Consider the following 23,222-nt stretch of genomic DNA (forward strand, 5'->3'; position numbering starts at 1 on the left):
CAGGTGGTTGTAGACATGTGGTACTATTTCTGAGGGCTCTATTCTGTTCCATTGATTTATATCTGTGTTTTGGTACAAGTACCATGCTGTTTTGGTTACTGTAGCCTTGTAGTATAGTTTGAGGTCAGGTAGCATGATGCCTCCAGCTTTGTTCTTTTGGCTTAGGATTGTCTTGGCAATGTGGGTTCTTTTTTGGTCCCATATGAACTTTAGTTTTTTCCAATTTTGTGAAGAAAGTCATCGGTAGCTTGATGGGAATGGCATTGAATCTATAAATTACCTTGGGGAGTATGGCCATTTTCATGATATTGATTCTTCCTATCCATGAGCATGGAATGTTCTTCCATTTGTTTGTATCCTCTTTTATTTTGCTGAGCAGTGGTTTGTAGTTCTCCTTGAAGAGGTCCTTCACATCCCTTGTAAGTTGGATTCCTAGGTATTTTATTCTGTTTGAAGCAATTGTGAATGGGAGTTCACTCATGATTTTGCTGTTTGTTATTGGTGTATAGGAATGCTTGTGATTTTTGCACAGGATTTTGTATCCTGAGACTTTGCTGACATTGCTTATCAACTTAAGGAGATTTGGGGCTGAGATGATGGGGTTTTCTAAACATACAATCATGTCATCTGCAAACAGGGACAATTTGACTTCTTCTTTTCCTAATTGAATACCATTTATTTCGTTCTCTTGCCAGATTGCCCTGGCCAGAACTTCCAACACTATGTTGAATAGGAGTGGTGAGAGAGGGCAACTCTGTCTTGTGCCAGTCTTCAAAGGGAATGCTTCCAATTTTTTCCCATTCAGTATGATATTGGCTTTGGGTGTTTCATAAATAGCTCTTATTATTTTGAGATACATCCCATGAATACCTAATTTATTGAGAGTTTCTAGCATGAAGCGCTGTTGAATTTTATCACAGGCCTTTTCTGCATCTATTGAGATAATCATGTGGTTTTTGTCTTTGGTTCTGTTTATATGCTGGATTACGTTTATTGATTTGCGTATGTTGAACCAGCCTTGCATCCCAGGCATGAAGCCAACTTGATTGTAGTGGATAAGCTTTTTGATACGCTGCTGGATTCGGTTTGCCAGTATTTTATTGAGGATTTTTGCATTGATGTCCATCAGGGCTATTGGTCTAAAATTCTCTTTTTTTGTTGTGTCTCTGCCAGGCTTTGGCATCAGGATGATGTTGGCCTCATAAAATGAGTTAGGGAGGATTCCCTCTTTTTCTATTGATTGGAATAGTTTCAGAAGGAATGGAACCAGCTCCTCTTTGTTCCTCTTGTAGAATTTGGCTGTGAATCCATCTGATCTTGGACTTTTTTTGGTTGGTAGGCTACTAATTATTGCTTCAATTTCAGAGCCTGTTATCAGTCTATTCAGGGATTCAAGTTCTTCCTGCTTTAGTCTTGGGAGGGTGTATGTGTGGAGGAATTTACCCATTTCTTCTTGTTTTTCTAGTTTATTTGCATAGAGGTGTTTATATTATTCTCTGATGGTAGTTTGTATGTCTGTGGGATCAGTGGTGATATCCCCTTCTTCATTTTTTATTGCATCTATTTGATTCTTCTCTCTTTTCTTCTTTATTAGTCTTGCTAGCAGTCTATCAATTTTGTTGATCTTTTCAAAAAACCAGCTCCTGGATTCATTGATTTTTTGAAGGGTTTTTTTGGTGTATATATCTCCCTCAGTTCTGCTCTGATCTTAGTTATTGCTTGCCTTCTGCTAGCTTTTGAATGTGTTTGCTCTTGTTTCTCTAGTTCTTTTAATTGTGATCTTAGGGTGTCAATTTTAGATCTCTCCTGCTTTCTCTTGTGGGCATTTAGTGTGATAAATTTCCCTCTACACACTGCTTTAAATGTGTCTCAGAGATTCTGGTATGTTGTGACTTTGTTCTCGTTGGTTTCAAAGAACATCTTTATTTCTGCCTTCATTTCATTATGTACCCAGTAGTCATTCAGGAGCAGGTTGTTCAGTTTCCATGTAGTTGAGTTGTTTTGAGTGAGTTTCTTAATCCTGAGTTATCGTTTGATTGCCCTGTGGTCTGAGAGAGAGTTCGTTATAATTTCTGTTCTTTTATATTTGCTGAGGAGAGCTTTACTTCCAACTATGTGGTCAGTTTTGGAATAGGTGTGGTGTGGTGCTGAGAAGAATATATATACTGTTGATTTGGGGTGGAGAGTTCTGTAGATGTCTATTAGGTCCTCTTGATGCAGAGCTGAGTTCAATTCCTGGATATCCTTGTTAACTTTGTGTCTCGTTAATCTGTCTAATGTTGACAGTGAGGTGTTGATGTCTCCCATTATTATTGTGTGGGAGTCTAAGTCACTTTATAGGTCTCTAAGGACTTGCTTTATGAATCTGGGTGCTCCTGTATTGGGTGCAGATATATTTAGGATAGTTAGCTCTTTTTGTTGAATTGATCCCTTTACCATTATGTAATGGCCTTCTTTGTCTCTTTTGATCTTTGTTGGTTTAAAGTCTCTTTTATCAGAGACTAGGATTGCAACCCCTGCTTTTTTTTGTTTCCCATTTTCTTGCTAGATCTTCCTACGTCCTTTTATTTTGAGCCTATGTGTGTCTCTGCACGTGAGATGGGTCTCCTCAATACAGCACACTGATGGGTCTTGACTTTTTATCCAATTTGCCAGTCTGTGTCTTTTAATTGGAGCATGTAGCCCATTTACATTTAAGGTTAATATTGTTATGTGTGAATTTGATCCTGTCATTGTGATGTGAGCTGGTTATTTTGCTCATTAGTTGATGCAATTTCTTTCTAGTATTGATGGTCTTATTTGGCATGTTTTTGCAGTGGCTGGTACTGGTTGTTCCTTTCCATGTTTAGTGCTTCCTTCAGGAGCTCTTGTAAGACAGGCCTGGTGGTGACAAAATCTCTCAGCATTTGCTTGTGTGTAAAGGATTTTATTTCTCCTTCACTTATGAAGCTTAGTTTGGCTGGATATGAAATTCTGGGTTGAAAATTCTTTTCTTTAAGAATGTTGAATATCGGCCCCCACTCTCTTCTGGCTTGTAGAGTTTCTTCCGAGAGATCAGCTGTGAGTCTGATGGGCTTCCCTTTGTAGGTAACCCGACCTTTCTCTCTGGCTGCCCTTAACATTTTTTGCTTTGTTTCAACTTTGGTGAATCTGACAATTATGTGTCTTGCAGTTGCTCTTCTTGAGGAGTATTTTTGTGGCATTCTCTGTATTTCCTGAATTTGAATGTTGGCCTGCCTTGCTAGGTTGGCAAAGTTCTCCTGGATGATATCCTGAAGAGTGTTTTCCAACTTGGTTCCATTCTCCCCATCATTTTCAGGTACACCAATCAGACGTTGATTTGGTCTTTTCACATAGTCCTATATTTCTTGGAGGCTTCGTTTGTTTCTTTTTACTCTTTTTTCTCTAAACTAAACTTCTCTTCTCACTTCATTTCATTCATTTGATCTTCCATCACTGATACTCTTTCTTCTATTTGATCATATCTGCTACTGAAGCTTGTGTATGCATCATGTAGTTCTCATACCATTGTTTTCAGCTCCATCAGGTCATTTAAGGACTTCTCTACACTGTTTATTCTAGTTAGCCATTCATCTACTCTGTTTTCCAGGTTTTTAGCTTCTTTGTGAAGGGTTCAAGCATCCTCCTTTAGTTCGGAGAAGTTTGTTATTACAGATCATCTGAAGACTTCTTCTCTCAACTCATCAAAGTCATTCTCTGTCCAGCTTTGTTCCATTGCTGGCGAGGAGCTGCATTCCTTTGGAGGAGAAGAGGCACTCTGATTTTTAGAATTTCCAGCGTTTCTTCTCTGGTTTCGCCCCATCTTTGTGGTTTTATCTACCTTTGGTCTTTGATGATGGTGACGAACAGATGGGGTTTTGTTCTCGATGTCTTTTCTGTTTGTTAGTTTTCCTTCTAACAGTCAGGACCCTCAGCTGCAGGTCTGTTGGAGTTTGCTGGTGGTCCACTCCAGACCCTGTTTGCCTGGGTATGACCAGCAGAGGCTGCACAACAGCAAATGTTGCTGACTAATCCTTCCTCTGGAAGCATCGTCTCAGAGGGGCTCCTGGCCTTATAAGGTGTCAGTCACCCTCCTGCTGGGAGGTGCCTCCCAGTTAGGCTACTCAGGGGTCAGGGTCCCACTTGAGGAGGCAGTCTGTTCGTTTTCAGATCTCAAACTCTGTGCTAGTAGAACCACTGCTCTCTTCAAAGCTGTCAAACAGCGATGTTTAAGTCTGCAGAAGTTTCTGCTACCTTTTGTTCAGGTATGCCCTGCCCCTAGAGGTGGAGTCTACAGAGGCAGGCAGGCCTCCTTGAGCTGTAGTGGGCTTCACCCATTTCGAGCCTCCAGGCCACTTTGTTTACCTACTCAAGCCTCAGCAATGGCGGACGCCCCACCCCCAGCCTCGCTGCTGCCTTGCAGTTGGATCTCAGACTGCTCTGCTAGCAGTGAGCGAGGCTCCGTGGGTGTGGGACCCTCCGATTCAGGCGTGGGATGTAATCTCCTGGTATGCCATTTATTAAGACCATTGGAAAAGCACAGTATCAGGGTGGGAGTGTTCCGATTTTCCAGGTGCCTTCTGTCAGGGCTTTCCTTTGCTAGGAAATGGAATTCCTCAACCCCTTGCACTTCCTGGGTGAGGCGATGCCCCGCCCTGCTCTGTTGGCTGCACCTATTTGTCTGGCAAGCCCCAGTGAGATGAACCCGGTACCTAAGTTGGAAATGCAGAAGTCATCGTTCTTCTGCGTTGTTCACGCTTGGAGCTGCTGACTGGAGCTCTTCCTATTTGGCCTTCTTGGCGCTACCCCTCTAAGGACAATTTTTTGGAGCAGTTTTGGATTCACAGCAAAATTGAGAGGAAAGTATAGAGTTCCCATATACCCCTGCCCTGAGACATGTATAGTCATGTTTTATTTCTAACCAGTCTTTCATCTGTTCTTATCTCAACTTGGTTTACTACTATTGGTAAGAAGAGCATCTACTGAGTTTTAATTTTAAGTGTTATTTTAAGTTCTATATTTCAATGCATTACTTTATGTTGTTAGTTTTCTGTTATATAATTTTTAAACATGTTAATGACAGAAATTTTAAATCCATGTCTGCTAACTCCAATATTTGAGTCTTTTGTGAGTTTGTTTCTATTCTCTTGGTTTGCAGTTATGTGATCTTCACTCCTTTTATATTGGCAATTTTTGATTGAATGTTGGATATTGTATATAAAGAATAGAGATGTTTGGACGGTCTAAACAATATTATCTTCCTGCTGAAAAGATTTACTTTTGTGTCGGTGGGACTTTCAGTAGGGAAAGATAACTTCAAACCAGTTATAAAATTTATTTAAATTTAGGCTTCACACTTTTTATAGGCTGATCTATTTCTGGGTTGCCCTTATTGTTAGGGGAAGTCCTATGAACGTCTAACTTAAAATCTGAAGTGTTTATTAGGGTCTTTCTTCCTTTTTGGGCCCAGATGTTCAGTTTTTGTCTCCTTAAACCCATGGTATTGTCATAAGCTTTGCTCACCTTCTCAGCCACTCAGCTGCTACTTTCTCACATTCTTAGTCTTTTCAGCTGCTGCTTTAAAATTAGCGAATATCTTGAGGGGAGAATATATGATTTTCTTCTATGGGTTTTTTTTCTTTCTGGATTTTGGCCTTTAAATCCTTGCTACCTTGCATCTCTCCAACACCCCTGACTCTCCTCCCCTCACATTAGTAATGACATAACATCTTAAGAAACTAGTAAGTCATGTCTGCCCCAAATAAATATAGAAGAACCTTTAATTTTTACTAATTTTTACACAGTAGTTTCTTGCATGATTATCTGAACCCCAAATATGTTATTCTTTCCTGCATCTGCATTTTTTCATGTTCCCTCATCTAAGATTGCCTTTTTCCCTCTCTTCTACCCAAATCAATAAGATTAAGCTAATATGTTAGTACTTAGTCACTTTGCTTATATTGTTCCTCTTTCCCCATGTTTCTGTTAGCACTTAGTATGTCTCTAATCACATATCTCCTTATTTATTTATTTTTCAAGTAGGCAATGGTTTTCTTAGAGGGGACATGAGTATCAACAATAAAGGGAAATAATAAATGTGACTTTATCAAAATTTAAAACTCTTATTCATTAAAAGACACTACTAAGATTAATAAACAAGGCAAAGTCCAGGAGAAAGTATTTACAACATATAAATCTGACAAAGGGCTTCTACCCAGAATATGTAAAGAACTCCTGTAATTTAGTAATGAAAACACAGTTCAATTATGTATTTGTTTGTTTTTGTTGGAACCGTTATTAACTTCTTGATTTTGTATTCGGGGTACATGTGCAGATGTGTTCTATAGGTAAATTGCATGTCATACGAGTTTGGTGCACAGATTGTTTTTTTACCCGGTTAATAAACATAGTGCCTATAGGTAGTTTTGTTTTTGATCCTCATCCTCCTCCCGCTGTCCACCCTCAAATAGGCCCCAGTGGCTGTTGTTTTCTTCTTTGTGTCCATGTGTACTCAGTGATTAGCTGCTACTTATAAGTGAAAACATGAGGAATTTGAATAGTTTGCTTAGGATAATGGCCTCCAGTGCCATGCAGGTTGCTGCAAAAGACATAATCTCATTCCTTTTTATGGCTGTGTAATGTTCCATGGTGTGTATGTAGCACATTTTCTTTATCTACTTACTGTTAATGGGCACCTCGGTTGAGTCCATGTCTTTGCTATGTGAATAGTATTGCAGTGACCACATGCCTGCTCTTTATGTGTACTCTCAACTGATTCATATATATCTTGTTTAGAATTGCTTTATGGTTTTTTGTTGTTGTTGGCAAAAATTAACATGCCTTCCAAAGTTAATTCTGTTTATTTACTTCAAACCTGTTTATAACTTTTGTCTCATGATACGTCAAATTTCCTCTTTCTTCTTTACTCTGCGAATGTACCTAAGATGCAGAGTTTTGGCTGAGTGGGCCTAAAAAGCAGAGATAACCCTGAGTACTGATACTTAACAGGTGACTTAACAGGAAAGACTGGGTTGATTGAAATCAATAGAATATGTTTTACACTGATATTTATGGATTTCATGGTGGAATTATCCCAAACAAAAGAGTTCTTCATTTTTATCTGGGATGTTCTGCATTACACATACTTCATGAGCCATTTTATTTATTTGTAACACTTACTAAAGAAAGCTGTGCCTGTGGAAACTGTTCAATATACGTTTTTAGTTGAATTAATAAGTTTTTTCAAATTTAAAAATTAGGTAAGTTGGGTCATTCATTTCTCATTAATATATATAAAATCAGTTGAGCAGGGATATTTATACTTTTAATGGTAGCCTTGGTAGAGTGTCCAATGCGCCAAACTTGTTGCACTATTTCCCAAGCCATGTTTAATAGAATTATGTGTTAAGGGAAAAAATTAAATTACATCATCAAAAAGTATTTGAAACATTGTACAATCATTGGGACATTTCCAGTGATTGTAAACACAACCCGGCCCTGTGGTAAAGAATCCTGAGATTTTCAGAAGTATTTGATTTTGTAAAACTTCTGCTTTTGCTTGAAACCCTATCAATATCTCACAGAACGCTAATGCTGGAAGGATCACAATTTGAAAAGCTTGGCATAGGGCAATATCTGTCTCATGGAAACTGTCAATTACTTATTCTTCTTTTATGCCTTTTTTCCTGTTTCCTATTTCTTGGCTTTAAGAATCTGTAGAGACGTGCTTAAAGTATATGAAATGTTTAAATCCCTCTAACTTGCTCCCAGTTCACAAGGAGGTTTATATTATGTTCAGATACAAATTCTGTTGCCTATAAACTTTTCATTCCTTCATGATGACAACTGTATTAATTTCTTAGGGTTGCTGATACAAATTACCACAAATGTAATGGCTTAAAAAACAGTGACTTGTATGCTTTCAGTTCTGTGTCTCAGCAGGCTGACAGCTGAATTTCTTTTGGAAGCTCTAGAGGAATGTGATACGCACAATCGCATGCCCTCAAATATGCCTACATTCTAATCTCTGGAACGTGTGAGTATGTGATATTACACGGCAAAGGACAATGAAGATTGCAGAGGGAATTGAAATAGAGAGTTTAACCTGGATTATTTCTGTGGACCCAGTGGTCCGTAAAAGTGGGAGCAGGACACAGAAGAAAGTCAGTGTCAAATTGATGCAGCATGAGAATGACAAGCAACCAGTTTTGGCTTTGAAGGTACAAGGGGGGACCACAAGCCATGAAATGTGGTCAGCTACAGAGACTTGAAAAGGATAAAGATTCTATCCTAGGTCCCCTAGAAGGAATACAGCCTTCCAGAATTGTGAATTTAGCAAAGAGAAACTCATTTAAAAATTTTGAAATCCAGAAACAGAAGATAATCTGGGTGGTTAATTTCATGTGTCACCTTGGCTAGGTCTTAGTACTTAGATGTTTGAAAGCATACCAGTCTAGTTGTCCCTGTGAAAGTAATTTTTTTAGATGAGATTAATATGTAAATCAGCAGAATATGAGTCTAGGAGTTTATCCCACATAGTGTGGTTGGGTTTCATCCAATTAAATGAAGGAACTAATAAAAAAAAAAACCTTTATACTCCTGTAAAATAATTCCTTAATATCCATCTCTCTCCATATATATATTCACACACACACACACACACACACACACGCGCGCGCGCGTGCGCTATTGGTTCCATGTCTCTTAACACAATAATAAATTTCTGTTATTTTAATCCACCAAGTCTGTGGTCATTTGTTACAGCACTGATAGAAAACTAATATAGAGTTTACCCATTTACCTTTTCTTTATAATCCAGGATAATCTTTTTATTTTAAGGTCATGTGATTAGCAATCATAATTCACTCTGCAATCTTAATTCTCCTAAACCTTGTAACATAACATATTTATTGATGCTGCATATTAAGATCATTTTTTACCTGTTCACATTGACTCTGTATAAAAAATTATGTAACTATTTATTCTTTATACTAAATCTTAGAATACATTATGGTTGTTAAGTAAACCATGTTAATTCAGACATCACATAGAAATAACATTTTACTAGCTAAATTGTCATGGGGCAGTTGTTATTGAAAGAGAAAATAAAGGTTTTTTTTAAATGATAATTAAAAAAAATTAATTTTTTCCCTTAACACATAATCATCTTAATTTGTCATTTGTCACTACTGCAATATCCAATAAACTTTTTAGTATATAGGATATTAAGTGTGTACTCTAGTTTTGAAATAGGCAAGGTCTTATTCAGCTTCCCATTTAATTTGCATGGCTTTTCAAAAATATATTACAAAGTTGATAAAGCGTATTTTTCTTTTCCAAGTCCAAAGTAGTGGAGGGGTGCTGACAGTCCCTCCTCAGCTTCAGGCTTTGACTGCAAGAGCCTTGGCTACAGCAAAACCAAAGGGTGTTTGAACGGAAGAGCAGAAGACTGATGAAGCCATGTTGGTGGCTGACAGATATATTCCTAAGTACGAGTCAGTTCTCAGAGCCTTCTAGGAACAACTGGGTACGTGAGCCGCATTTGCCACCAGCCATCCTAGCTTATAAATCTCAGGAAAGCGAGTGTTACTAGTCATATGTTCTCGAATAGTTAACCAGTGCTGTTACTAAGGCTTTATGCTTACATAAGATAACGATCAGCATTAAATATTTAGATTGCCGTTCTAATATGGAAGAATAGAAAATCATTTGTTTGTTGTTGTTAACAAGGATGCAGGCTGTAGTACAGAAGCCCTCATGTAGGAGTTATGATATTAGCATATATTAGCAAAATATTAGCATATTTTGATTTAGTTTAGGGCTCAATTGTTCTGTGTCATTGGACAAGTCATTTAACTTTGCCTACTTTTCTTCCTCTGCAAAATCAAGGACGTTGACTGCGTTATCCCTAAGATTTCTGCTGGTTCTTATATCCCTTAGTCCTAATTACAAGTAACTTATCCAATTTCTAATAATTAACATTTATCTGTCTTTACTGGATTAGGTGTTAGGAAAATAGATTGCCTTTATGTTAGTCATACATTCCTACAGGTTAGTCATATGTCCCTGCCTGGAATATAACTTTTAATACAGGGACTATGTTCCACACCTGCTTCATATTCAGTGTAGCAATAAGAAAAGTATTGGCAAAAATAAATACATAATACTCATTAAAGTGGAGTAAACTAATTTCAAGTATCTTTTATGTGTGGCTGTGTTTTAATATTTGAGTTATGGCCTGGTGCGGTGGCTCACGCTTGTAATCACAGCACTTTGGGAGACTGAGGCGGGTGGATTTCCTGAGCTCAGGAGTTCGAGAACAGCCTGAGCAACACGGTGAAACTCTGTCTCCTAAAAATACAAAAAATTAGCTGGGCGTGGCAGTGTGTGCCTGTAGTCCCAGCTACTTGGGAGGCTGAGGCAGAAGAATTGATTGAACCCGGGAGGCAGAGGTTGCAGTGAGTCAAGGTCATGCCACTGCATTCCAGCCTGGGTGACAGAGTGAGACTCCATCTCCAAAAAAAAAAAAAAAAATTGAGTTATTTTAATATTTTAAGATATATTTTAATACTACAGATTGTAAATTGTAGTTTTCTGTTTGGCCTGAGTGTTGCAGCTCTAGTTTTCATTATTTTGAATGCTTACTATTGGCTAATAGGCTTGACAAAACCTGAGTCACGACATTCCACAATGCTCCTGGCGATTAATAGGAACCAAGCCCTCTACTTGCCAAGGTTTCTTATTGCTTATCTTTCACTGTAAGGGCTGTTGGAGCTGGGAAGTATTTGAGACGTGAGGACAATCTCCAGGGGCTGGACTAGTGGCCAATTAGAATGCAAATGACTGAGACGTCTATTACTGAACCTGGAAGATCAGCGACTACTGCAGCACTGCTGAGCAGTGGTAGAAGAAAGGATCATTATGTGGTAGCAAAGGAGGTACAAGTGGCCAAGATGTATTTAGGATATGAGTTGGGATAAATGCACAGATGTCAAGGGGTTCAAAGACAGGGATCTGAATCAGCCTTCTAGAAAATGAGCTGACCATGGATGATTGTTTTGTAGTTGATATTTTCTGCAGTGCCTGTTCCAACTGACAGCAGCAGCTTTAGAAGCTGCTGCCTAATTTAATTAAGCTAATAAAAAAGTAGAAAAAATATAAAATATTTCACTTACAGACTATAATACCTTGAGGAAACAGGAATCTAAAAATCAATAAAACGTAGTGGTAGAAGAGAAAAAGAAATTTATCTGTGCTGATTTTTCTTGGTAGAAGAAGGATGGTGACTAAAATAATCCATATCACCTTTCCAATAAACCCAGAAACAGAGTCTGGATAAAAAGGGCAGCTGCAGGGAGGATTTTTTGCTTGCCTAAGTAACATTAAGAGAAAAGACAAAAATGTCAAATGCAGACATACATGTTCCATCAGGAGGTGCCATGGAGCAATTTAAAAAGAATTAATAGCCCTGCATTGCAGCTGAAATCAAAGAGGGCATTCCCATATTTCATTTTGGGTTGTTGAAAAGCTAATAATAAGAGAAAAATCTTCCGATGAAATGAGAATTGCTCCTGAAATATTTCTAAAGGAAACAAACCATCCAAACAATACTCAAATGCATCATGCAAATTTTTGAAACGTTAAGGATTTTCAAGAAGGAAAATTAGACCACAAAATGTCCTATGTATTGAAAATTACTCCTCTCACCTCATTGCTAAGAAATCCACAAAATGCTGCATATATTTGTTTTATATTTCCTAAACTTAAAGGAGCAAAGGAAAGTGGCAATTTAAGAGGAACTTCCTAATAGCAATGAAAAATAAAATTTTGAAATAGATTATTTTTATATTTACTAAATAAGCAGTCAAATTCTTTTGTAGTTGCATTTTAAACCTAGATTTACTTGGGCTGCCCACTCTGTTATCAAATCAAATGCATACTCATCCAGCAAGAATAGAATTCATGTACCATATTAGATTAAAATATTATTACAGAAATAAATCAAAAATTAGATCAAAGTTAACAGTTACCACTGCACTTTATTTTCCTATGCCCTTCTAAATTCAGGTACATATATACATATACATATACTACATATACATTGTTAATAGCATAAAACAGTACTAACATTTTATGGCTATATTTTTTACTTAGAATTTAGTAAGGTTTTTTTTACATTTATACTGATATTGCTGTGCTTTCTTTTCCTATCATATTTTCATTTTCAAAAGGAAGCAAGTTTATAACCCTTTTTAGAGTTTATTTAAAAATATAGGCAACATAAACATATGCATTGACTTAGATTATGAATAGTTTGAAATAAATATTTAATAATTTAGAATTGAATAAAGTTGTTTCCAACTTATTTTTTGCAACGCTAGAGATAAAAAATTCCAAAATATATCACCATGGATACAGAAAGCAAAATGTTAGTAAATGCAGACCTAAAATAATATTTCCTTGAGAATCGTTTTCAGTGATTACATGATGGCCTATTACATAAGTTAAACTGAGAGTCTCTCAATAAAAACTTAAATATTTGTTAAATGAATAAATTAGATTAATGAATGGATAGGAATGGATAGGTCTGTCTTTTTTTGTTTGTTTGTTTTTGTTTATTTCTTTTTTGAGAGGGAGTCTATCTCTGTCACCCAGGCTGGAGTGCAGTGGCATGATCTCGGCTCACTGCAACCTCCAGCTCCTGGGTTCAAGTGATTATCCTGCCTCAGCCTCCTGAGTAGCTGGGACTACAGGTGCGTGCTACGATGCACGGCTAGTTTTTGTTGTTGTTGTTGTTGTTGTGGTTTTTGTATTTTTAGTAGAGGCGGGGTTTCACTCTGTTAGCCAGGATGGTCTCGATCTCCTGACCTCGTGATCCACCTACCTTGGCCTCCCAAAGTGCTGGGATTACAGGCATGAGCCACTGCGCCCGGCCCGCATAAGTCTATTTTTAAAACAACAACAATACACACACAGTAAAAGTCATTCTTTTACTGCAAAAGTCTGGACTTGGTTATATTTAATGGAGTTAAATAGTGACCTTGCCAATCTTTAATAATCACAGAAATGTTTGCAGATGTCAAATTATTTTTTCAGTATTTGTCATCCATACATCCCTAAATATATGGATATTGGAATAGTAAACATCCTACTCAAAAGTAAGCCATACTAAAGGACATTTTAGAAAAAAAAGTAAAATAACTTGATTTTCCCTTCCCTTTTTCATCACATATCCACCTTTGAGCTGTTCTTCCTTTCTGTACTATTACCAGGAATAAAACCTGTCACATATCCAGAAAGGGTAGCTGCTAAACAAGTTGTCGCAGGTTAACATTTGGGGTTAATTGCCATGTGAACACTATGGAATTATTGGCCCTATGAGGAACTTTAATAAGGAAATTGACTCTGAACTCTGCACTAATCCATTTGTCTCATCACAGTCTTATAAGGAAGGACTAGACTTTACATTAGACTGTCAGTTAAAATTACCAGAAACATTTTGTATGATATCTGTGCCATCTCTAATTCTTCTTAGGCTCAACTAACTTTAAGGTAGGACAAAAGCAGAGTGAGAAAGCAAGAGCACTATTAGATCCCCAGGGGAAAAATGCGGGATAAGTCAGGCAGCTGAAGATGGTGATTGTAATTAGTATGTACTGTGAATATTATTTAGATTAAAAAACATTTTATTTGTTATTTCAGCACTATCACATGGGGTGGTTAAACTTGCAGTTATTTACAATAAAATCAATGTACTGAGAATTATGGTCACATAGCCAGAATTTTTTTTTTTCAAAAAATTATTTATCTTCTTTCTGTAGTGTCTGTGTTCCTTAATGAATACGTTGAAATTGAATGTTTGTAAATGGTCTAATACTTTGCCATTGGCAGATGTTAAAATCTAATGAACACCTAACTCCCAGCTATTACTCAGTTGACAGCCCTAATTGAATTAGTTTCCTTAATTTTTGATTCTGAAAATTTTATTTCTCCCAACTTTCTGGTAAGTACCCAGTGATATTCAAGCAAATACCTCCTTTCAGGGCTTCTTATATAAAGAATTTCTTTTTTTGTAAAGCATCAAGTGACTATTAAATTTCTAAATTAATCTTGTTATTTTGGAATTATGTAAATTGAGTTCTCTTTTGGAATATGATGTACCTGTAACTGAGCATAGAAACTTAATAAAAATTCTTCCTTATGACTAGCAAATTATTTCCTGAAAAATACAAGGAAACTTTAGCTAGGTAAATACAAAAGATTGGCAGCTATTAGGAAGTTGTAAAGCGATTTATGAGAGTATGTAAAAGCTATATTATTAACACGGGTGTACTCTTGACACTAACTCAAATACTAAAGACTATGATTAGCTGTAATTTTGCCTTCTGGCATTAAATTCAATGTGCTATATATATTCAGTGTGCTACTATGATTTAAACTAGTGAAATGTGGAAATGTACTCTGGGGCTTGTACTAACCATATATTAATAATTTGTATTAACCATATGGTGTAATTAAAAACCTTCACTCAGCAGCAAATGTTAACATCTATATTACTTTAGGTTATTAGAAGCCACCAAAATAGACATTTATTGGCTTACCCATTTACTCAAAATATACATTAATTTCCTATTGTTGCTGTAACAAATTGCCACAAATTTAGTGGCTTAAAGAATACATATTTGTTATCTTACAGATCTGTTGTTCAACAGTCTGAAATAGATCTTATGGGCTAAAATCCAGGTATCAGCAGAGCTGTGTTCTTTCTGAAGGCTCTAGAGGAGAATCAGTTTCCTTGCTTTATTTAGCTTAGAACCTATTTGCATTCCTTCTCTCATGACCCCTTCCTCTAATTTCAAAGCATATCACTACAATTCTGCTTCTGTTTTCACCTGTCCTGTCTAACTCAGACCCTCCTGTCTTCGCCCTCGAATCATCTACCGCATACCAGATCTCAAGCTAAATGCTGGATATGTAATGATAAGGGGGACTTGGTTCATGCCAATGGAGGTTAATTTTCGTTGGAGAGCCAGAATAGAAAGTGTAGAGTGAGCACATTTATCCACTGCACTTAGAAGTTCTTTTCTATGACTTATCGAAACTTCATAAATCCATCTTCATGAATTGTAAGGAAGATATTTTGTTTAAAAAGTTTCTTTTGAGTGACTTATTTGCCCTTCAGTAAGTTTGCATTATGTCTAATTTCTTCCCTTCTATTTATTTCTAAGAAGGTTACTAGAGTAGAGAATGGGGCTTCATCTCTTCCCAGAAGTAGAAGAGACAGCTTTGAAACCAATTGATATCCACTGCCTTCTTGCTAATCTCTACTGAGCCAATCAGGTCTAGTTCCTAGATCCATTGCATTGATTTCTTATCAGGTGTGGCTGATGAATGTATCTTTGGTTTTCTAGGAAACTTTCAAAGCTTAATGGCTTTCTTTGATGGTTAAACCAACAAATTTTTGGAACTTTTAGATGTGACATAGCCTGCAGACTCATGTGGTGCCTCAAACAGCCTATACCTGATACCAGCTAATCTGTTACCTTTCAGCTACTTACACTGGGGTTTAGCACTTCTGTCTGGAGTTTCTCCAAAAGGCAAGGTGATATTTTGAATTATCTCTGGGGTATGGGATAAATTATGGATTCCTTTAAGACATTTAACCACCATTCTCAGCAAACTATCACAAGAACAGAAAACCAAACACCACATGTTCTCACTCACAAGTGGGAGTTGAACAATGAGAACACATGGACGTAGGGAGGGGAATATCACACGTTGGGGCCTGTTGGGGGTGGTGGAGTAGGGGAGGGACAGCATTAGGGGAAATACCTAACGTAGGTGATGGGTTGATGGGTGCAGCAGACCACCATGACACGTGTATACCTATGAAACAAACCTGCATGTTCTTCACACATACCCCAGAACTTAAAGTATAATAAAAAATAAACAAAAAAGGTTATTCCTAGGTATTTTGATTTTTGTGCCTTTTCCCTTTTTAAATCCAGTTGTTTTCTTACTATTGAGTTGTTTGATTTCCTTATATATTTAGGATATTAACCCCTTATCAAATGCATAGTTCGCAAAGATTTTCTCTCATTATGTAGGTTGTGTCATTACTCTGTTGCCTGTTTCCCTTGCTGTGCAGAAGTGTTTTAGTTTTATGCAGTTTCAATAAAAATCTATTTTTGTTTTTGTCAAAACAAAAAGAGTTGAGAGAGCCTCTCTGTCTCTCATGCTCTTTCACCTTTTATTTCACCTCTCCTTTCATCTAACCCAGTGATGCCATCATTAATCTTCTGGGGTTGACATAGGACTATCTAGCTTAGTAGTCAAAGTTCTGCTGAGAAAATGAGACAAAAATTCCTTTAGCTTTTGTCTCTCTTTCTCAGCCTAGTGAACAGTTTTTCCTTCCCCAGGCTGATTTCTCTTAGAGAAGGGAATTCTAACATTTCTCACATCTCCCTTGCTCTATTCTCTTTCTTCTTCCCACACTGGGTAAGATAAAGATCTTCTTTTGGCTTATAGCAAAACCTATTGTCAATGTCCCTGGGGGCTGGTTCTTGATATGTTGACAGGAAAGAAGGAATTTAGAAACTTTTCTTTGGATTATTTTAATGGCGATTTTATTTTATGAATTTAAGAATAAATCATCTTTGATACTGAAAGTTAAAATATGAAACCTACATTCTGGGTACCATCCGTCTTCTCCCTAATTCCTATCAACTGATTTGATGAGTGGGAAGCTACAGGACAAAAAGATCTACATGGCTTGAAAATGTTCTGGAACCATCACAGATTATCCCTGATTATTATATTGTATAGAATATATATGTAGGTCGTTATGAGTTAAGGAGATGATAGAAGGAATTACAAAAGGTTACTTATTTTATGTTGGGCAACCAAATAATACCCTTCTGGAAAGTGGGAATTGAGCTAAGACTATGAGGAAGGATAAGAGCTGCTGTTTGAGCATGAGAGGAAATGTATTTTGGTTAAAAAAAAAAAAAAAGCCATGTATAAGTTCTGAGGCAACGAAGAGTATTGTATGTTCAAAGAAACAAAATGAAGACTAGCATGACAAAAGTTATTCTGAGTGGTAGGATATGTAACTCGAGGTGAAGTTGGACAGAACGGTAGAAATCAAAAAAGAGGTACCTTATTAATCACAGGAATTTGGATTAGATTTTAAATATAAAATAAAGCTATTTGAGAGTTTTCGGCTGGGTTAGTATATTATCCTTTCTGTATTTCAACAAAGGTATACTTTTTATGATATGGCATAGTGTTGCCCAATAAAAATGTATCATAAGCCACCAATGTAACCATAATGGAAACCGTATATACTTTAAAATTTTCAAGAAGTCTTATTAAAAAAGTAAAACTAATCAGGTGAAATTAATTTTAATAATGTACTTTTAAAATACAACATATTCAAAATATTCCAATGTGTAAAATTTTCAATTAAATATTTTATATATTACCTTTATATTAAATCTTCAAAATTCTGTGTGATTTTATGAAGATAACTCAAGTTGAAAATATTTATTAGCCATCTGTGGCTATTATTTATTGTATTTGGAAGTGCAGATATAGAAAGTTTGGGCAAAAGTGAACATGAGTTCAGAGAAACATGTTATGGGATATTTAGCATTTTCTTGGCAAAAGATGACTGGAAAGAAAAAGAGAATGGCAGCAGAGGTTGAGGTGAAATGGGAAGATTTGTGGGGACTCAGGGAAAGATGTACATCAAGGAGAACTCATAGAAAGCATCCTAATATTTTACTTTAAGTAACTGAGATGGCTGATAATATCATTTACTGATGACAGGCTAGGGCCAGTTTGGTAGAAAGACTAGATATGATAGATAATCTATTAATCTACTCTTGGAGGATAAGTGAATGGAAGCAATTAAGAATAATCCTAAAATCTCCGGGCTATTGCTATATTTTCCTTTTTTGTTTCACAAATCACCCAGTAGCAACATGAAAAATTAGAAATTAAACTGTAAAATCCATCTTTGACAAAACTCGAAAATAACTGCTATCCCCACCAATCAAATCCAGTAAATATCAAACAAGGGTGTGGAACAAATAGAAACAGGAGACCTAGACTTTCAGACGTGCCTAGGATTGCTCAGGAAATCAACACCAGTGTTGTCATCTAGAACTATGCAACTTACTATTTTATTTAAATATATTTAATAGACCTGTTTATATGCCTCATTGTGAATTTTCAAAACATAACTCAAAGTTAATGGCACACACTGAAGTGCACAATCAATGATGACTTGTTTTGCTATATTTGGAAAAGGGTATGTAGACTTGTATCAGGAACTTTCCTGGCCCCAGTTTGATTTCAATGAGAAGCAATAGAAGCAAAGATGAATAAGAGATGCCTCGTGTACAGTAAGCTGCCTGCTGGTAATGTGAACATGAGTATTATGAGCAATGGTGTTTATTTTGATCAGCTGGATAGAACTCATACATATAATCTTGTTCCTTAAAGCCACTTCTGTTAGCTTTCAACATATCCTTGGCTATTTCTCCCACCAGAACACAGACAAAAAGCAAACAAAAATCTTTGATCCAGAAAGGATTTCCTCATTCACAAATGAGTAGGCACAATAAAGATAGTGCAAAATAAATGAGAAAATAAAAAATGCATATAAATAAGTCATTAATAAAATGTTTCTAAAATAATTGACAATTTTGACTAACTACTTATATCTTTATTAAATCCCCAAATATAACCATCCAAGACTTCAGAGCAGAAATACAAGAGCTTAAGGCAATTACAAAAGGATAACAGAAATGAAGCAACACATGAGCAGAATTCAGAGGAGAAACAGGAGAGAGTTGCTAACTTATATTAACAGAAATCAAATACACCTGCCATGTACTCTCAAAAATTAAAATTTTAAAAATTAAGAAAATACTGTTAACGACAACACAAAATAGAAATAAAATTGGAATCAGCCTCACAGAATAAAATAAAATCATGGAAAATAGTAGTGACAAGGATATCAGGTTTGAGAAAAACAAGCAAATGAAATGGAAATGAAATAAAATGAGCTAAAAAGAAAATTATGAGCATTTAAGACAAAATAGAATTGATATATGTAATTGGTGGGTGTTTGTTTATTGTTTGTTTGAGACAGGATCTCGCTCTGTTGCCCAGGCTGGAGTGCGGTAGTAGAATTTCAGCTCACTGCAACCTCCACCTCCTGGGCTCAAGCAATCCTCCCACCTTGGCCTCCCAAGTCGCTGGGACTACAGGGGCCCACCATCACGCCTGGGTAATTTTTGTATTTCTTGTAGAGATGGAGTTTTGCCATGTTGCCCAGGCTGGTCTTGAACTCCTGAGCTCAAGCAAATCCCCCTGCCTCTGCCTCCCAAGATGCTGGGATTACAGGCATGAGCCTGGTGTTTTTGAAGAAGAGATAAAAAAAAAGAATGAAAAAAATTTATTTTTTTTAAATTGCAGAAATAAGAGACTTTATATAATGAATAGGCACAATAAGTTGCAGGCAAAATTGACACTGAATATTTAACAATGAAATATCTATTACTAAAGTTACCAGATTTCAAATATGTAGCATGAATCTTTGTTAGTCAAGCAGAAAAATTGTTACATATGAGCACAAACACATCAGTTTGTCCTCATAGTTCTGTATCACAATGTTTGTCCATAGAATAATTTAAGCAGTGCTTATAAGGTCTTGAGGGAAAATCTTATATTCAACTGAAAAGTTGTTCATGGGTAAAGGCATACAATATATATGGTTTGCCCTGAACATGCAAAAACTCCCAGACTTTAGTTGCTCTGATCACTTATTAAATTAAACAACTATAGTACAAATGTCATAAAGCATTAGCAGAGAACCTATATTCAAGGTACTGACAATGAGCATGATATTTACAACTGTAGAACTGAAATATAAATAAATGTAGGGATTGAGATTTCAAAGAAACATATACATATTTCAAATCTTGATAATGTAGGAATGCTATAAGTATAAAAGTTGAAAGAAGAAATGCTAGAGAAGTTGAGAGATGGTAAAGAACACTGATTTTTCTCATCTTTTATTACCAGTGATAGAATATTTTTTAATTTGATAAGGAAAACAGTGGAGATATAAAGATAGTTAAAAGATTAAGGAAAAAATAAGAAAATAATAGACCTTGATTGTATAGGTCTTTGAGATCAACTCTACCCAATTCTTTTGTGTGTGTGTGTGTGTGTGTGTGTGTGTGTGTGTGTGTGTGTGTGTGTGTGATGGAGTTTCACTCTTGTTGCCCAGGCTGGAGTGCAATGGTGCCATCTGGGCTCACTGCAGCCTCCATCTCTCGTCTTTAAGGGATACTCCTAACTCAGTCTCCCAAGTAGCTGAGATTACAGGCACCTGCCACCACGCCCGGCTAATTTTTTGTATTTTTAGTAGAGATGGGATTTTGCCATGCTGGGCAGGCTGGTCTTGAACTCTTGACCTCAGGTGATCTACCTGCCTCGGCCTCCCAAAGTGCTGGGATTACAGGTGTGAGCCACCATGCTTGGACAGCACTACAAAATTCTTAAAGAGAAAAATTCCATTGCTACTTACATGGTTCCAGGGCAAAAAATAAAAAAATTAAAAGGGGGACAGATTTCAATTTTATCTTATCAAGTAAGCATAAAACTGATAACACAATTTAACAGAAAGGGAACAAAACACAAAAATTTTACACCAATCTCGCTTATGAACAGGATTTGCATTTTCATTCCTAATGTTAAATAAACAATCAGCTAATCCAGGCAAGGGACATATTCAAATAACCCTAGTGAAGCTTGTTCAAGCAGTGTTAAAATGGTTCAACATAAGTAAAGTTATTAATATAGTTCACTGTGTTAATAAATCAAAAAAGAAAAATCATGAGCAATTCCAGAAATAATGAAAAGGTACTGAAGGAAATTAAACATCCATTCTTAATAAAAATATAAATATACAATATATGGATATTTCATTAACATTAATACAGAATAAATATAGACTGCATGGTGCACAATGGAAGAAATGCTGGGAAAAACTGCATTCAATTTATGAATAAGATAAAGATGTCCACTATCACCATTATTATTTAGAACAAATATAGAAGTTCTAGCCAATACAATTATACAAGAAGAAAACTAAAGTTAGAACGTTCGAGAAAAAGAATAAGCATTGTTGGACGCTGGAGGCCTTCCCCAGCTTGCTGGGTCCCTTGCTCGTGGGGGTGGGAGGCCTCCCCCTGGCCCGGCATCTCCTCAGGCGCCGCCGCCCCGCCCTGGGCCCGCCCCGCCTGGCCCAGCCACCTCCGGAGTCGCTGCCACTGCTCTCAGTGCTCGGGATCGGAGGCCGCCCCTCGCCCCTCGGGCCGACGCCATGAAGATCAAAGACGCCAAGAGACCCCCTTTCCCGTGGTTTGGCACGGATGCTGGGGGAACTCTAGCAAAGCTCTCGTACTTTGAACCTATTGATATCACAGCAGAGGAAGAACAAGCAGTTGAGAGTTTAAAAAGTATTCGGAAATACTTGACTTCTAACGTGGCATATGGATCCACCGGCTTTCGGGATGGACACCTTGAACTGAAAGATTTCACACTTTTTGGCCGAAGAGGGAGCTTGCACTTTATCAGGTTTCCAACCCAGGACCTGCCTACTTTTATCCAGATGGGAAGAGATGAAAACTTCTCAACATTGCAAACGGTGCTGTGTGCTACAGGAGGTGGTGCTTACAAGCTTGAAAAAGATTTTCGCACAATCGGAAACCTCCACCTGCACAAACTGGATGAACTTGACCGCCTCGTAAAGGGCTTGCTGTATATAGACTGTTGGTTTCAATGGACAAGCCGAGTGCTATTATTTTGCTAACGCCGCAGAACCTGAGCGATGCCAAAAGATGCCTTTTAACCTGGATGATCCCTACCCACTGCTCGTAGTGGACATTGGCTCAGGAGCCAGTATTTTAGCAGTCCATTCCAAAGACAGCTACAAACGAGTGCCTGGGACAAGCCTTGGAGGGGGTTCTTTTCTGGGTTTATGCAGTTTATTGACTGGCTGTGAAAGCTTCGAAGAGGCTCTTGAAATGGCATCCAAAGGTGACAGCACGCAAGCTGACAAGCTGATCCGTGATATTTATGGAGGAGATCATGAAAGATTTGGTTTGCCAGGTTAGGCTGTAACATCTAGTTTTGGGAATATGATTTCTAAGGAGAAGCGAGAATCTGTTATAAAGAGGATCTGGCAAGAGCTACTTTAGTTACTATCACCAATAACATTGGTTCTGTGGCACGAATGTGTGCTGTTAATGAGAAAATAAACAGAGTTGTCTTTGTTGGAAACTTTTTACGTGTCAATACCCTCTCAATGAAACTTTTGGCATATGCACTGAATTACTGGTCAAAAGGTCAACTAAAAGCCTTGTTTCTAGAACATGAGGGATACTTTGGAGCAGTTGGTGCACTTCTTGGGCTGCCAAATTTCAGCTAAAGCATCAGGTCTCTCTCTCTGCTAATAAATGTCATCCAAGAGGAACTAAAACCAGAGGCATTATTACTGCATTGTTTGTCACTGGGAACCAAAGGATAAAAGAGTAGCATAAGCTGCTGAATGTTGCCATATTAAAGGAGAGAACTTGGTAACGTGAAGTATTTCTCATTGAAATGCTTTCCCTTTTGTATATAGCCAGTGTTAAATCCTTAAATGCAGTACAGCCTCTGATTATTGAGCTTCCTCTTAAAAAGATTTTTTTATTTTATGTAGCCAACATTGCAGTATTGTATGCTCAAACACAAATCTTAAAGTCTCGGAAATGTTTAGCTTATGAAAATAATCGACTCTGAATATTTGTTACAAGTTTATGTGTTTTGATTACTAGTGAGCAGAAAATAACATACCCTGTATTCAAAATTACTGAAATGGCAATCAAAGATGATCATTTTTATGTGATTTTAGAAATGTTAAGGCAATACTACTAATTATCGTAGGTTTTTTTTGACGTATCACCCAAAGCGTGTATGTGATCTTTCCCCATTAGTATCTTTTCCTCAAATGCCATAATTAACTGAAATACTATTATTAAATTTTCATGAGAATTCTAAAATGAAAAAAAGAATAAGCATTGTTTTCATATATATTACATTATATTGCATATATATTATTTGTGTGTGTGTATACATATATATACATATATACACATATATAC

The 23,222-nt window shown here is 36.9% G+C and overlaps 1 pseudogene; it reads left to right on the forward strand.

Moving 5' to 3' along the window:
• Positions 1 to 21,400: 21,400 nt before the first annotated feature.
• On the forward strand, positions 21,401 to 22,845 carry LOC129490510 (pantothenate kinase 3-like; annotated as a pseudogene).
• The last annotated feature ends 377 nt before the right edge of the window (positions 22,846 to 23,222 follow it).

The sequence above is a fragment of the Symphalangus syndactylus genome, chromosome 9 (assembly GCF_028878055.3).
Source record: "Symphalangus syndactylus isolate Jambi chromosome 9, NHGRI_mSymSyn1-v2.1_pri, whole genome shotgun sequence".
Taxonomy (NCBI): domain Eukaryota; kingdom Metazoa; phylum Chordata; class Mammalia; order Primates; family Hylobatidae; genus Symphalangus; species Symphalangus syndactylus.